General features: G+C 37.5%; 1 protein-coding gene across 8 annotated transcripts in view; it reads right to left on the reverse strand.

The window, feature by feature from the left end:
• BMPR1B (bone morphogenetic protein receptor type 1B) overlaps window positions 1-16621 on the reverse strand; it is a 238069-nt gene that overhangs the window by 179206 nt on the left and 42242 nt on the right. For all 8 annotated transcript variants that reach the window (XM_063423772.1, XM_063423762.1, XM_063423770.1 and 5 more), the window contains one exon: window positions 13243-13313. The gene's annotated coding sequence lies outside the window, so the exon portion shown is untranslated. The remainder of the gene's footprint in view (window positions 1-13242; window positions 13314-16621) is intronic.

Raw genomic sequence — 16621 nt, forward strand, 5'->3', positions numbered from 1 at the left:
GTACAGAGGTGGGTATATGAAGTTCTACCAAGTCACTGAAGTTATCCAGCATATGTGGGCTGTTCCTTTGTTAATAGAAGTGAGAAAAAAATGGAATCAGAGTTTCTATAAAATGGTCTTCTCACCAACCATTAGTCTTGCTTCTAAATTTACCCAACCTCTCACAGACAGCAGAGAAGTTTAGATGTTTAATGTGAATACAAATGGTACCAGCCCTACTCAGAGGCAAAAGAAAGTCCAATCCATCTGTTTTTACAAATACATACACTTAACTTTAATCTAAGCAGTATTTACAAAAATGCATGAAGACATAAAAGAGCATAATAAATGAATAGCCCCCAAGAGGCAACTATGACTAATGACAGATCTTACTCTCCTTTCCAAAGCCCTGGCCCAAGGGAACACAGCAGATAAAATTACCTAAGTTGACTTTCTGTGTTTCTGTTAAGCTAAAACTTTGGTGTATCCTGGGCTGTCTGTGTGATGTTTCCCAGCTGGGAGACATAAGCTTTCCTAAACAATTCAAGGCTTTAACATGACCTTAACACCATCATCTTCTTTTGTACAGCCCAGGGGTATGCTTGTTAGTTTATATGAGGTTTATCTTATTCATCAGATTCTCCTGCCTGAGCTCTGATATTTCCTACTTGGGGCTGTACTGTCAACAGACCCTGCAAGAACCTCTCCAGTAATCCCACTCCTGCCCACAGACAGCACAGTCAGTAAAACTGTAAGAAAGCAATTGTGCAAAACCCTTCTTGGGCAATAACTGCATGATTGAAATGGTCCCACCAACACAAATCTGCTCTATAAATCCTTTTAAATCTGCACATTTGCCCTGTATTTCTTTGATGAAAATTGTCGCCAGTGGCTGTTGGGTGCTGCCAAATAAGCAATGCATTATCTCAGTCAGAGCTGCAAGTTGAGAAGGAAAAGAAGATGGTGCTCTGAAATTCCAGACACTTCTGCAGTTGCATGCAAATGTCAGCTCCTGACAGATTGTTTTCAGTATATTTATTGACATAAACAGTGTAGATAATGTGTTATAAAATCGGGAAGAGAAAATGTAATTTCTTCTTTAACCCAGAACAACCTTACTGGCATTCACCAGAGTTCTTCATATCCCATATCTCGTGTTGCAGGGATCACTTACAGAAATCTGCATAGGCTTTTCTATTCCCTTTATCCTGGACTGTAATGTGATTATACATGGAAGAGCAGCAGGTGTGCACGTGCACTTGCAATTGAGACAACGTCCTCTCACCATTTTCTTCCCCAACGCCCCAAATTACCTTTTCCAACACATTACCCAGGTGATCATCCCATTTCTTAGAACTGAACTGTGCATTTTTATTATCCTGCATTCCTCTTCAACAAACTTTTAGCAATTCCTTGTCTACCAGAAGCCCACGTATTGACCAAACTTTGGGAATATTAACAAATATCTAAAAGGACACAATTCTTCACCCTTTGTTGATAAGATTTCCCCATGTGAAATTCTAATGAACTATCATCTGCCGTGATCGTGCAGTTCCACAAGCATTTACTCCAATAAGGCCATGACTCCCTGTCCAACAGCAAGTTTTATTGCATATTTGTCATTCACCTTGCTCACATTCCCAAGTCAGATTTGCCATGGCACCACTTGTGCTGACAAAGCAGAGAAGCATGATGCCTGAATAAATGCCTCTTACGTAATTCTGTCTTAATAGTGTGAATCCTGTTTATGAAAAATGTTTATGTCATGGCAAGGAAAACCACAAGTTTTGTGTGGGAGGGAAAAAGGGAGCGAGAAGGGAGAGGAGAAAACATCCTGTCATGGAATATTCTCTCTCAGCAAAAAGGGGAAAAAAAACCCTCCACAAATTATATCCTGGCAAATACTAGCTTCCAGAAAATAGCTCAATTTACTTCAGTACAGTTCAAATATTTAATATTAAGTAATTTGTAATATGCAGTATTAATAATTGTAATATGTGGTTCAATAAGATGGTACCTGCAGCTTCTGGATGCTCAGTACCTAAGAAATAAGTGAAAACACATGACAAAAAAAAGCAAACCATGAACAGGTATCAAACCATTCTGCTGACATAAATAAATTTTAATTTTTTTAAAGTCATTTTATCTTGGTAGATTTTATGCCAGATCAGGTGTCATCCTTCCTCCTGCAACTGGTACAAGGCATCTATAAATACATCATTGTGTGCTCTGCCAGGCTGACAAATACATGAGCAAGTTCTCACATCTGATCTGGTTCAAATCCACAGGCCTTGGCTGGACTGCAGGGCGCAGATGTAGTGACAAGTATTGATGAGCACGGCCTCACAAGGTAAAAGGCACTTTTGGACTCTCCAAAACACCCAGGGCTGAGGCACCAATATCTGGGATCAACCCAGTGACTTCCACAACAGGGTTTTTTTTCTCATTTAAACCTACGTAAATGAACAATGCTTCTATTACTGAAATTAAAAATAACTAACTAACTACATAAATAAATTTAAAAAAAAAACTTACTACGCACAATCAAAATCTTTTGGCAAATTTTAAAGTCTTAGATCTGTTGGGAAGCTTTCAATTCACTTCAGTGGGGTATGGATTGGGCCTTTTATCTCTTACCTGATGCTGATTCAGCTCTAGCTTAGGCTTGACAAAATCCTGCCAACTTTACCATGTCACTTCATAATAAACTGGGTTTTTTAACTGAACCTAACTGAAAGACTGAGCTTGTGATGACTGCTTGCAATTACATTTTCATTTCCCGTCATTGACTATGCAGATAAGTGCTGTAAATCTCTATCATTTTAAATTAGGTCTTCAAGGGTAATTTTGGCAGCCAAAGAGAAGCAGGCATCATGTCTAAAGTATTGTAGGATCCTTTTTCCTTTTTTTTTTTTTTAATCTTTTGGACTCAGTTCAATCTCAAACAAATTCATTGCTCACCTATCTCAGATGACATTTTAATTGTAGCTTTTAACTACACGTACCCTAATGGAGGAAAACTGGGTATAAAGTTCTTAGAGTGCACATTCAGATGGAGGGCCTTTATAGTGAATTTGGTTTGCACCACTGAACTTACAGTACCGTGATACTGATAAATATATTTAAATGCAGCTAGGAAAAAAAAAGTGCCTCTGAATCAAACTTTCTGGATGTCAGAGGATTTTTTTTAAACTTAATTTGCAGAATATTAGCATTTAGAACTAAAATGTAATTTAGTAATTTGTGGAGTAATGCAAAAAAATTTCTAAATCTCTACACTTGCCACTGCTTTTTTTTTTTAGGATTTTTTTTGCATTCTTTCAAAAATTCACAATGTGTGTGCATTTATATTTATATGCCCAGAGCTAGAAAACATCAAATGTTTACCTGGTGTTTCTATTTACTCATTTTGCTTTCAGGCATCAAAATAATTCTTTTTTTCACGTCAATACTGTGACCCTCATAAAAGGAGTTCTCTAAGTGGTCTTTATATGCAAAGCCTCACTGACAATATTTTCATCTATGAAAACATTTTAAAAGAACAGAAGGATGCAAAAAGGCATGCAAAGAAGGAAAGTGGAATTCTCACAATTCACATCTATATGAAACAAAAGAAAACAAATGTCTACTTACTGCCCTGAGTTCTTTCCACACAGAACCACATTTGCTAAGGTCCCTTCTTTACTTTTGTAGCACCAGCATTCAGTGCAATTCTTCACATGTGTATAAATGCCAGAGATGTATGTGGAATAACAGTATTCAAAGGTTTCATGTGTTTGTTGGTGTTTTAGATATGTATACTTCAAAATCAAAAATAACATTGCTGTGGAAACCTGGAGACTGAAATCGGTTTCTTTCAACTTTTTTTCTCAAGGTGACACTTTGTGTTGTTGCAGCTTTGCAATATTAATTGCTCAGCTTTTTTCTTCTGGTGAATGATATTTATTACAAACATAACTAGCTCAATGCAGCTGAAAGCCATTAAAGTAAAAAAAGTAGGAATCACCCATTCCATCTGCTTCCTATAACAAAGGGATACAAAGACCATATTGAACATTCATTCCCATTTCTCTAAACTGATATTCCCAAAAGAAAAGCCCAACGTCCAGCCTCAAAAGGTGCAACATGTCTTAGAGGCATAACAAAAGGAAATCAAAAATAAATAGGAAAACACATGCTGCAAATAATGTACAGAAAAATACGTATGTAAATAAAATATTAGAGCATTAAAAATTACAGAAAGCAAACATATTTACTCAACTTTAGTAACTACTTGAAATAAAATACCAATTTGAAGATGAGGCCATTTGAGAATTTTGATGACTGAGTATCAAGAAATATCTTAGATGGAAGTGTCACAACAGTGCATCCACGTTAAAAGTTTCACAGGAGAGCATTGTGTCATATGTATTGCTGTAAAAACTGAAAGGCAAAACTTTTTAATGACTAAAAGTACAAAAACATGTTTCTAGCATACAACTATGCAAACTAAAAGAAAAACCATACAGTAACATATTAGGGGAGACTGCAACCACTGCCATCAGTAGGTGCCTTTTCTGCTGGCCTTGGCTGGACATAAATGAAGATGTAGCACACGTCACCCCTTGCTGCACGGAGTTTTTCAGCTTTGGAGGCAAAACTTGAAACCTTCACTCAGCAATTGAAAACACACATTTTCTGATGGGAAATGTAAAGATGAAGACATACGTATTAGAGCTGAAAGCAGTGAGTGCAATGTCTTATACACTGACCACAGAGAAAGGCTTGGAATTACAGTTTTAGACTGTACTGGAGGCTTGATGACCAGTATTAAAACACCGTGGAAGACATGCACAGAGTGAGTTCATGCAGAAATCTCACAAAACTAACTCATAATAATTCCTTTCCTCATGCCACTAATATCTCATCAAGGCAATATTTCTTCAATCAAGTTAAAAGTCTGAGTTTTCACTGAAGCTATGAGTCTGGTATATTTAACAAAATCAATAACATTAAAAAGTTATCTAGAACTCAGCTACAAGCTCTAACTGCATTTTAAGATATTCTATAAAGCCTAAAAACTCCTTAAATCTCTGTGACTTTTCTAGACTGAAGGACTAAAATAAATATTCTAGCTATTTATTCCTTAACAAAATACTCACATCTACTTTATAGTAGAAATTTTATGGAAATTGCCAGAAAGGTCTGGCATCTAAATGAACAATTTACTACTTTTTCTTTTTTTTCTTTTTTTTCTTTTTTTTTTTTTTTTTTTTTTTTTTTTTTTTTTTTTTTTTTTTTTTTTTTTTTTTCAATTTAAACCACTTTGACTTCCAAAGCATATCATCCCACTTTGCACAGGGCTTGAAATTTTCAAAGCTTATAATAAGTTATAGTCCTATTATCTTTACTGAAAAATTAGTGCTTGAATTTTGAAGACTTTTGTAAATCCAGAAATAGAGACTTACATATTAACACCAGCAGCATTATGCTTCAGGTGCAGCTAAACAACTTGCAGAAGCAAGACAACCTGAACCTAAACCATGATACACTGCCTGATAAAGGATTCATTTTGTGATCCTAACAGTTTAGGAAAGGAAATGTAAAAAGTCTGGTTGCTACCTAGCTGTATATAAAAATCTTACAAAAAGTTTAGAAAAAGCTTTTAACCTGCTCGATATAAAATAAATGTCTCCCTTTCCCACCCCCCCCAAAGATTGATACTTGTGTCAAAAACAGAACATGAAGTACCGCTTAGAAGGAGGCAAACACAGATTTATTTAAACAACACCTTAAAGAAGCAAAGCAGGCTACAACTCACCTTTGATGGCACATTACAGCCATTCTAAAGGTGCTTGTCTAATCTTTCTAGTTAAAGAAGCAAAAGGACTAACTAGTCTTTGTGAGCTTAGTGCAATAAAATTAAGGGTTTCTGAGAGCAGTTTTCCACTGCTAAATTGTATTGTTATTATTCACACTATTTTACAAAAAATTATAACATTGTATCATGCACTGTGTAAGGCCCAAAGACTGGGGGGCACTTCTCTCATTGTCAAATATTTTTTTCCTCCTGGGTTGCACCAAAAAAAAAAATAGCAGAGACCTGGTGAGACTCCTGAGATATGTGAACTTGCTCATTAACTGCTGAGAACTTCATCATTTCTAGCCACCTTTTTAAGGACTTTTATTCAAGCAAATGTTACAATCTAGATTTTAACATATTTGTACAGGGTTCCCTTTCCCCACTGCATATTTATTCCCTGTGTGCAGTCACTTCCTCAAGCTACTGAAGGGGTATCCCTGTCTCTTCAAAATGAACAATCAATCAAGTTTTAGGATAAAAAAAAACCCCAAACTTTTAAATCCCCTTCTCTATTCAGGGTCAGGACCAGTATTTACTCTAGCAGCATATGAAACAAGCATGATTTTGTTCTTCATTTCTCAAGGCTGAACAACTGAGGTTTTTCCTGTAATTTAAACTAAATTAATGACTGATACCACCATAAACAAAACAACTCTTCCACCCGCCCAGTTCTTCAGTATTACTCTTAAAGGACAGTCATAAAGCTGCAAAGAAAGAGACAGAACACTCAATGGCTTTTAAACAAATGCTACCGCATTTTAAACATGTGTGTGTTTGCCAAAGCTCTAAGCCTCTATTGCTCAAACCACTTGTGGTTTCTCAGCACTTCTTTTTTGAATGATTGTGTCTTTATAAAATAAACATGTTTGAGACTAAATTACTTGTGTGTCTGTTGGGAATAATTATAAAATTAGCTCATTCTAATTTACACTTGCGGGTTTTAAAAACATAGCCAAATAGCATAGTGAGTCTCCTGGTGAAACCAAAGCCTGGCATGTCAAACATGGTTTAAATCACACACATGGACTTTGATTTTCTCAGTGCAGCAGTCTGATCTCTACAGCAGGCTTAGTCCTTTAGTTTTGCCTTCTAATTCTCCCCATAAGTATTCCTTTTGTAGGTCTCCAGAGACATTAATTCAGCATGCCAACAGGTTGTGCAATATATAACACAAGTAATTCAACTCCAGGCACAGAGCTGTGATTTTCAAAATGTCTGTCTATCTAAATACTATCTCCACGTATAGTTTCAGTAGTTTACAATATGTTGCTCATCCATAACTCATAGAAGAGCTTTGGTTGCTGACTCTCTCAGTACCCCAAATATGATGGACAGATGTGCTACAATTCCAATCACATTACCTAGGAACGTATTTAAGGTCCAATTAACACTATTCAGGGGAGAAGCATTAGTTATATTTTAGCTATGTCCCTAAGTTCCACTGATTTCAGTGATCTAAATTATGTTTTCCAGGAAGAGAAATTACCACATTATCACAACACTTCTATTGTGCTACCTGGCACAACACATTACACTTTTGTGTGTTAGGTAGTCACAGGAGCAGATAATAACTTCCAGGGAACTGCAACAATCAACTTATTTCCGAAGTGTTTTCTGCTATTCTACTAGATAACACTGGTTGATATATCAGTATTTTCATACTAATATGCCAGGATTCACTTAAAATAGTCTCAGTCAGCAACTGGCAACTCTGGAAAACTGAAATCTTATTCAGTTTCTCCTCTTTTACTCTGGACTTGCCACACAACAGCTTTTCAAAGGTGGATTTACAGCTCCATGAATCCACAAGATATACATTTGTGGTGAAAATTATTCATTTCATTTAATGCCATAGTTTTTTTTTTTTCACTATCCTCTATTTGGAATCCCACAGTTTGCCTTTTTATCCAAGGCCAGAGGAGACGCCAACTGTACTTTCTGTACCAAGATAAGGTGGGTTTAGTTTCTGTGTTTACATCCTGCTTTTTATCCCTGGAGGCTGCAAAGGTTACATTACCCTGGCCTTGCCACCACTGTTTAACCTTATTTTCATCTTTTCATAAATACCTGAACAAGTCTGGTTTTTTAATCACATGGTAACTAATACTTTAACCAGCAGGTTTTCCATGAACAGTCTGTGGTCTCACACTTGCTCCACATTTCCCAAGCACTGTAAATTCTCCTTCCTCTATGTTGGAGACTTGAATAGTTTTTTTCTACCTCTTCTCTCTCTGCAATATAAATATGTGTCTCAACAGAATCTCACTCCCAGTCTGACCCAAATTTCAATCCAGTTAGGTATAGTAGTAAATCATAAAAAACCCCTTCACTCCCTTTTCCTCCCCTAAAAAAAACCCCAAAAAACCCAAAAAAACCCACAACAAAACAAAAAACCAACAGTAGCACTTCCTGCATATCTTCCTGCCCCCTCCACAACACTTGCTGCTTTCCCAGTTTGAGAATACTTGTACTTGTCTTTATTATACACACATGCATTAACACATCTGCATATACACATATATGCCAGTATATGAATACATGTATATTTAGCCACAGACTATTTATATATGTGTATGTGCCTGTTGAACATATCCATATATTCTCTGTGTAGAACAGACACACCACACACATTTAGGTGGCTGTGGCAGGGTGCAAAGCACTACACCCTACACTGCCACATTTTAACATTCTCCATGGCACATTTTCCCCAGCGCTTTCTCAGGGGTCGATTCTTTCTCTAACCCAATAAAAACATCAATAGTAAACATTGTATTTAACAGCCTGAACTATACATGGGGTATTTTACTAGCGTGGATTTTTGAGTGCACTTGAGTTTACCTTCTGGCTATTCTGAAGAATGAGTAACTCGTTCTGCTCCATTCAGCAACATCCACTCCTCCCCCACTATGAGCCACTATGTGAGAAAGAGGTGCATTCACCAGCATTCAGGTTTTAGAATAGTCACCTTCCCAAGCTGAAGATGTCTTACCAGTAACCAAGAACAGACTATCTTGTTAGAATATGGAACAGGAAAGGCAACAAAATGTCCCCTTCCATAATCTTCTGCACAAATGTCCTGGGTTGAGAAATGTAACTAAAAATGTGTATTCTATTTTCATCTGTTGAAGTCGGTTGGGAGATATTGTTCTTTATCTCTTGTAACTCTAGGGGTGGAAGGAGGGAGATGCCCTCTGTTAATGGGATACCTGATAACACCAGATAAGGCAGTGCCTACTTATCTCCTCCTCCACCCATCCTCCTCCGAGGGACATCACCTGTGAATGGGCCATTTAAGGCCTCTCACATGACTGACAACATCACCTCATTCCATTGTGAGATGCTCCACCCAGCGGAAGGAGCCAAAGCCTTTCCACCATCATAAAACTTGCAATCCCAAACACCAAGGGAGCCTGTTTCCACTGGATTCCCAGAGGAAGACTGGACTTCTTGAGGATCATCTCTACTTCAATGCAGCCACAACTGCCACTCTGGGAGGACTTATTTCGGGCTGCTTCCCACACCCAGACCAAAAAGGGTGTCAGGTTTGCATTATGACTCTGTCAGTGGTCCTTTGTATTATTGCATTTGTCTTATTTTATTTTAATTTTATTTTTATCTTTCTTGTTGTTTGTTCTCTCTCTATTAAATTGTATTTCTGATTTGGAGTCTCACTGGTTTTGCTTTCAAACCAGTACAACAAATCAGCCTTGCCCTGCTTACTGATATAACATGTACCTATAAACTGAATCACAAGAACAGTTATTGAAAGATGGTTCCCAGACACAAAACTTCACACATTTCACTGGCTCTGCAACTCCACTTGTAGCTTTATACGCTACAAAAACATAAATACCACTCAATTCTGCTCCTTCAATGGAAGAATAACAATAAATCTTTCCAACTGTACTTACTGGCTGTTTCAGCACATGGATAATTAGATTACAATCAATTAGTGGAAATATCCAAAATAAACAAGTCAGACAACATCCAGCTTCCTGGAAAGTTAAGCTCCCCTAGCAAACCAAACATTTCAGCAGTATTAAAACTGTTCTTATTTTAGGAAAACAGCAACACCGTTTTCCTCACTCTTTTACCATATAACACTTATTCCTGCACTTTGTTTCCAAAAACATCACAAAGTAGGTCAAGCTCCTTTGAGGCAAATATTATTTCTGGGGACAGCATTCGCTTTTCTCAGCTCTCTGTTCAGGGAGAGGACTGACCAGTACATGCACTTGCTTTATCATAAACCAGACAAATATGAAGAGTGCTGCTGTCCCAACAGGTTCTTGATTTAAGGGTCAAGGAAAAAAGAATTAAAAAATAAATACGGAGGACTGTTGGCTTGAACTTTAACTATGTTCTGGTGAAAAAGATTACACTGCTCATCATAACTGGGAGAGAAGATGTAGGAAAAGCTGAAGGGCAGTTTCTGGTCTTCCACTCCCAAGGACCTGAGTTTTCCGAGCCTGAGCTGGCAGCCTGCTGGCACATTTTTAAGCAGGTTTTCAAAGCATTCATTCTACTCTCACACTCAATTTACAGATCTGAACTTTCTACATATAATACAGAAGCGTATCATGTTGAAAATAAAGCTAAATTAATACTCCAGGGCATTGCTTTTGGAGCAGACTGCAGGCAGGAGCAGTGAACACCTAACATTATTTTTCTTTATGAAGCCTGCAGCCACTGCAGTAGTATTTAGGCTGAAGTAGTAATTATGATATGGGGAAACACCACAGATTAACAACTACAACTAACTTCCCATGGCACAGTTAGCTCATCCTGTCTGTATAGCTCAAGTTCCTCCCACAGCTACACACAATCACCAATTCACACCACCAGAAACTGAATCTGCCACTGATTATGTTTAGGAATTTCTGTCATTAAATCTAAGCCTTAAATCCTGCTGGATACTGGTAAATTTAAGTGTGAACTCCAAGCTCTTCCACTCCCACAAAGCAACAAAAGCAAGCAAAGTGTTGCTGCTTTGTTTGCGCAGCCATGGGAAGAACACACCACAGATACTCCAGATGTGCTGGTCTTTCTCTAAACAGAGAAAGAAAAGCAGCAAGTCAAAATCAGCCTGTATCTACCTATCTACCTGAGCAAGGCTTAATGGATGTACAAGAAGCATGGAGCAATCTCTAAGAAGCAATAACTTTTGCTCAAGGTTCAGAAAATACAAGAGTACACTGTTTCACCAAAGAACTGTGCTTTATACAGGCAACTGATGTTCACCACGATGGGAAGAAAAGTATTTGACTGTCAACAGCAAGTTAACACTGTAGGAACTGCTAAGTATTTAAGTTTATGCTCTTTTATAGATTTATTTCTTACTTTACGTGAGATCCCCAGCATGGGAAAGAAAGAACTAAAAAGAAAAAAAAAAAAAAAAAGAAGAAAGAAATCATACTCAATTAGATCCTAACACAGTAAATTCTCATTTCCTTCAACATGGGTTTTGCCACAATGAGATTAAGCTCAGGCCATATTAATTTATCAGTAAATTATTATTAATACTTTTTCATGTATGTTAGCATAGCAATTTTTCACACCCTGCATCTTTAGCAATTTAATGTATTCCTTCACTAGGAGTCTGAGTCCTTCAATAAATGTATCACTTTAGCCGGAATTTTTTTTCCCTTTTCACAATTGATTGAGAATTCTTCCAACAACAGTTTAACCTCTGAGATTATACATGGTGAGTAAATTTAAAAATCACAAAACATGAACATTTTAAATGATGGGCAATGGCTTCACAAGTCACAAGGGGGAAGAAGGACAGGAGCACCAGGATTAGAAGGATTCTACGGAACTCAAAGGTATTTTCTTTTATTTATCAGTGGATAAGAGATTAAAGCTAAAGTCTAAATTCTGAAAGTAAAGATTCTGGAAGAATATTTCTGTACCAAAAATATTTTAATTGTGTGTTCCTAAGCAAGAAGGTAACGTAACTCCTAATGTCTACATACCCATACTATCATAAAGATATGAAGATGATTGTAGCTTTCCCATCCCCTGAAGCAGTAGACTATATGAAGTTGAGTAAGCATTTGTAAATTCATAAAAAATTTATACATATGTAGTGGCATGATAGCACTGCTTTAAGCTACTGATCAATAAAGCTGTATAATGCTAACAGAGAAAACCTCAAGATCAGCTACATCAGCACAAACACACAAAACTGATTTTTGGTCAATCTTCTGATTTCTCTTCACCTTTGCTGGAGTTCTCTTTTCCACTTTTCCAAACTATTCAACTTTCAAGAAGTAGAGTTATGCTGCGCTGTGCCTGATAGCCTAAACATCAACATACAACTGGAGCCTTCATTCTACCATCCTGTTAAATGCATTGCTGAAGAAGTCAAAAATGGATCTGCACATGCAGTCACCAAATAGGCAGTGATTGGCTTGGTTACAGCACATTACCACCCTCAATGGAGACTGCAGCCTCTGCCACAGGACAAATCAGAAATGACCACGTATGAATTCCAGCTCCTTGGAACAGAAACTGAACCACACTGATGCTCTCTACCTGCCCTGCATGAAGGTCACATGCATAGTCAATCTGCTGCACATGTGGTCACTGCTAAACCAGACCAACCCCACAAGTAGCAGTTGTCACATCAAACCCAACCCCACTTTTCAAAATTTGCCAAATGAAAATAGAGAAAGACGGTCCTACACAGATTTCTGCATCAAAAACTGTAATTAAGAGTTCAACACTAAGCTGCATGTTCCAGTTTTAAATGTTTCTTGCAGGCTTTAATTCAACACAAAAATCTATAAAAAGTCAGACCTTTTAGCACAACATGGAAGAAGAGTCTTTGAGGGTGGCATGTCCCTAAGAAGATTTCTAGAGTTTCACCCCCTTCTCTGTCTCATTTTTCTGACAAGCACAGTAATTATTTGCTGCTTAATTTTGAAGGTGCTATCTGTTAAAAACGATCTCAAGGTCCTTCTCTCCTCACATCAACCTCTGCATTCTCACATGACAATACAGACTAGTGAAGCTAGCAGCAGGCAAGGCTGTACGTTTCTTTGACAATTGCCATGGAGAAAACTCTGCTGGTTTTAAAAGCCCTTGCTGAGTTTGTGGAAGCACGATGGAGTGAACATAGGCAGGCCAGTTCTGTGGCACATGGAAAATATCACAAGTACAAGCAGTAGAACAAATTGCTATCCACTTTGTCATGCTGATCTACAGGTACCTGCTTATCTTCAGAGCCTTTGCTGATACCTGCAGGAGAGTTACACATTCCATTCCCAATACAAGCTACATTATCATACATTGCACTTACTACAAAGCACAAAAGTTGAGAAAAATAGCCCAAAATAAACAAACCCTCCATTGACAAACTTTCTTTGAGCTCAGAATAATGAACAGTGTCTTATCCTTATCAACAGATGCTGTCTTACCTTTATCAAGAAAAGCTGAAATGTCCCTTTCTCCTATTCAGCTCTCAGGAACAAAAGAAATGAACTCCACCCTGCGGGGAAAGAACATTTTTTTACTGATTAGTGATATTCTGGAAAAAAGGTTTAAATCATTACAAAATAATGCAGAGCTTCCAATTCTTGTACGCTACTCAGGCAAAAATAGGATGCTATCTGGAAAAACGCCCACTGATGGAACATAAGTAGTTACATATTTACTACTTTGTTTTAAGAAGCAATATGCAAATGCTCTTATGAACTGCAGCCCACTGATGGCAAAATATTCAACAATACTGGTTAACAAGGAAAATTACCCTTTTATGTATTAGGTCTACTTCCAAGATTAAATGGGAATATTGCAACCCACTACACAATCTTTGACTACACTTTTCCTTTTCATCTTAACAGAGGCCCCAGAAGAATGATATTACACAATACATATGCCTAAAAATAACTCTGGATCCCCTAATAATTTACATATCTTCTAAAATAAGGATCATCACTCCTCCTTGTTGTAACAAATGCACAAACTCAAACCCTTCCATGGAAGCAGGATGGGATTTTTATGGCAATAGAAGCTAGAAGTCTCAGGGTAAGAGCAAGAATCTCATAAGCAGTGGAGAAACTGAGATTAATTTATTCTGCAGTATAACCACAAAGCATTACTGAAGTCCTCAGCAAGTGCAGCTTCAGTCAGCTGTAGAGGACTGAAGACAAGGCTGGAAAATTAATCACAGAGGCTAGAAGCAAAAGAGAAAAAGAAGATAGAACAGCTGCAGAAGGATGATGATTAAGGCTACTGGAGAACAAGCATATTAAAGCTTGTGTTGCAAGGAAAAGAAATTTCATGTGTTGAACAAAAGGCACAAGAGCACAAAGGGAAGGAAAAAAGGAGGACCAGAGCCTGATTGTATTTGCTCTTTAATTAACTACTCCGTTATTACACTAGATTGTGGAACAGAAATTATTCTTTTAGACAGCTTCCCAAAATCTTTACAATCACAGAATCATTTAGGTTGGTAAAAGACCTTTAAGATCATCAAGTCCAACCATAAATGTCACTGCTTATCTTATCTGAAGTAGTTTTACATGTATCAACACCAATTCAAGAGTTACATAATGGTTCAAGCTCATTCCTCTCCCAAAGAGTGGCCAAATACTTATCATTTCCTTCACCGTGCAAGAATACCTAGAAATTTTACAAGGGCAGAAATACAACTGACTTGCTGATAATGGGCTGATTCAAGTAGCTGTCCTTGTTCCTACAGCAGGTTTCTCATTCTACAGTTTTAATAACCTGATGTTTGAAAGGAAAAATTCATGTTGTTTGTTATTAAAGAAAATACCCAGATAATTAAGGGGCACTAATCAGATGTTATATTTTAAATATGCAACTAGCTCGTAATGACGTCGTTATTTCACAGTATACTTTACCGTTTCCTTTTTTCGGGGATAAAAGAAAATCTCCATTAATTTTGTTTTTATTCTGTGAACAGTCATGTATTAAAAAGCTATAAAGTGAGTTGTGTTCATTTGGTTTTGCTTCTAATTAACAGAGTCCAGCTGCTAAGGGTGAGTCTGTGACCCCAACAATACCTCTAATCTTGAAATCTTGGAAGCTCACATGCATCTGTAACATACAATGTATATTCAAACTCAAATTACTGCCTTTACTCAGTCAGATTCACTGAAGGGATTTGGAAAGATTCTTTTGCATTACTGAAGGTTTTCAAAGGGTACAAATATTAAGGATTCTGCTTTGTCACATGCATTAGTTTGTGCAGATAAGGTTATATCTGTTCTCAAACACACTGTTAAATTGCCTATACACATCCTAGAGGCTTGTCTGGTGTTTACACACAGTTACAGGTAGAAAAGGCTTGGTTTAAAAATTTCTTTTCAATCTACTCTGTGTCAGTATATCATCACCAAATAATTTTAATAGCACATAATTTACAGACCAACTTTGACCAGCATCAAAAACTTTCCCAAGTTAGTAAACCTCCCTGAGCAAACTCTCCTGGCCTCTTCTGAGCGTTCACACAGCTCTGGAGCTGCCACAGCATTCTCCTTGAATCCAGCTTGTGCCAGCCACTGACAACCCTGAGTGAAGAGCCTTTCCTCATGTCCAATCTGAAGTCATCCATGTCTGCTTGACTGTGTTCTCCTTAAAGTTAAAAGAGGGATGAGGACCTTATTGGGAGCTTACAGTTTCTGCGAGCAGTTACACTTCCACAACATTTTTCTGAAGGAGTTTAAACAGGGTGGTTGGCAGTAAGGAATGATAGCTTCTTCCCTTCAGCTCCAACAAAGGGACAATAATATCCTCCTCAATTTTGCCATGCTCAGCAACAGGGAAAAATATCCTAGGGATATTTTCACATGATTTTCCTGTTTTATAAAAATCTCTGGGAAACCATTTTCCTAGACCTTTTTGCTCTTTTTCTCTACTCCATCCTGCAGACACCAGAGACTGGTTTCAAGTAGGTAAACTCCACAGGTAAATGTCTCCAATAATCACAGCACAGCCTCTCCTGCTTGAAACAACTTCCATTTATACCCCCTTCAAGCATATGATTCTGTCTTATTTTTAAAGAAGTCCTTAAAAGAAAAATTTTCCCATGCTAAGCTAATGGTAAATACACAAATGGTGATGTGTTTCACTACAGACTGACGGAACTGGTCTCTCATCCTGCTTTATCCATAATACTGCATGTAAGTTCCCAGCTTCCAAAAAAGAATTTTTTGTCCGATTTGAGAATGCTTCTCACTCTTCTGCTTAACTGACTTAATTTTCTGTAATTGTGATCTAGAGGAGTTGCCTAGCAAACAAATGGTTCAGCTGGCATTTGACTAAATGTTACCTCTATGGGCTATGGGTTAAAAACAGAAAGACCTTAATTCATTTTATTCTCAGAAAGACAGAAAACACCAGAATGAGTGAAGAAAAAAACCAAACCAACAAAACCACAACAAAAAAACCCAACAACAACTAAAAATTAACCTGTACAGTTCACGCTGTCCTTTACCACACCAATACAGCTGCCATCTGATGTCCAACTGCCTGACCACAGAACTGGAGTATAACCAATACAAGAGCCAAGGATGACAATGCCCATAAAAATGTGAAGAGGATTCAGTTAGCATTTACTCTAAACTGCACAGAAAACAGCTGTATAATTTTGAGCTAATTTATCTTTCCTCTTGACTCTGCAAGAATAGTCACAGAATGGTGAACTTCGCTCTGATCGACACAATCCAACATAAACTGATACATATTCCCACATAAGCTGATGTTATTACTATGAAAAGATGGGAAACACTAAAGGAACCATAAAAACGCCTTGTTTCATAAGATAAG

This window comes from Prinia subflava, chromosome Z (genome assembly GCF_021018805.1).
Source record: "Prinia subflava isolate CZ2003 ecotype Zambia chromosome Z, Cam_Psub_1.2, whole genome shotgun sequence".
Classification (NCBI taxonomy): Eukaryota; Metazoa; Chordata; class Aves; order Passeriformes; family Cisticolidae; genus Prinia; species Prinia subflava.